Below are 1,131 nucleotides of genomic sequence, written 5' to 3'. Positions count from 1 at the left end.
AGCTGTGTTAGTATTTGAGAGGCTAGGAGTGAGGTTCTTCACTTCTCTGTGAGGGACAGTCATGGTGTGAGTGTGTGTTGAAGACCTGCTCCAGAGCGATCTTGCCTGGGGGCTTGCCTTCAAACCACAAGACCTCTCCAGGTTTGTCAGGAGGCTATCCCTATCTCAGCATTTCCTTGCATGCGCCAAAAACCGTTGACTGTTCCTGCATGCATGCATGGTGTCCAGTTCCCTACATAGTTTAAAAAGAAAAGTTGAATTAGGGTTTCTAGAGCTTTAGGAGTCCATCTTCACTGTAGGTAGCAGTCATATTCTGATGAGGGTGATGTGCAATACCAATCACATCCTTCTCATGAACCGTCAAAGTTCTGTCCAGCTTGCCAGTGACTATGCTGAAACAGTAGAGCACTAACTCTTCTCCCACACAGTAGATCCATTCACCACGAGGAGAGAGGGCATGGCAAACAAAGCCTCCACTTTCTCTTTTACCAGAGCTGAAGCTTCTAATAATCTGGCTTTGCATGTTCATGATGACAACTGTGTTTGATCTGTTACACACCACAAAGTGCTCTGGGTTATTAGGAAGCAGGATCACGCTGTTGAACATAATGTTCTGTTCCAGCAGTGCTGCCTAGGGATTTAAAGGTATTTGAACATTCTGTGGTCTTCATATTTCAGATCTTCACAGTGCCATCAGAAGATGCACTAATGATATAATGTCCATCTTGTGTAAATGTCGCTTCGTTAACAAAAGATGAATGGCCACGAAATTCCTTCAGGGTTTTTCCAGATTTTAAACGATGAAGTCTAATTGTCTGGTCAAAAGAAGCACTAAGGATCTGACTGCTATCCTTAGAAAAGCTTAGACAGGTAACACCTTTACTATGTGCCTTCTCAAATCTCCTTAAACACTGTTCACTCTGAACTCCATACCTTGATTTTTCCATCTTGAGCCCAGTTGCTAACATTTCTGTATCTCTCCTGAAACACATGCAGAAGACAGCATCATCCATCATCATGAAGTTATCCTGGGCCTGGTACTTAACATACTTCCTGATTTTTCCAGTTGTAAAGTTCCACACTTCAGTGAATCCATCAACAGACCCAATGACCAGATATTGACCATCTGGA

The 1,131-nt window shown here is 43.1% G+C and overlaps 1 pseudogene; it reads right to left on the bottom strand.

Annotated features, from left to right (window-relative positions):
- Positions 1-259: 259 nt before the first annotated feature.
- The window catches only part of LOC100948593, a 7,380-nt pseudogene continuing 6,508 nt past the window's right edge, over positions 260-1,131 (bottom strand).

This window comes from Otolemur garnettii, unplaced genomic scaffold (genome assembly GCF_000181295.1).
Source record: "Otolemur garnettii isolate 467f Iridium unplaced genomic scaffold, OtoGar3 scaffold00294, whole genome shotgun sequence".
Taxonomy (NCBI): Eukaryota; Metazoa; Chordata; class Mammalia; order Primates; family Galagidae; genus Otolemur; species Otolemur garnettii.
The sequence above is the reverse complement of the archived record's forward strand: the minus strand, read 5'-3'. Positions and strand labels throughout refer to the sequence as shown.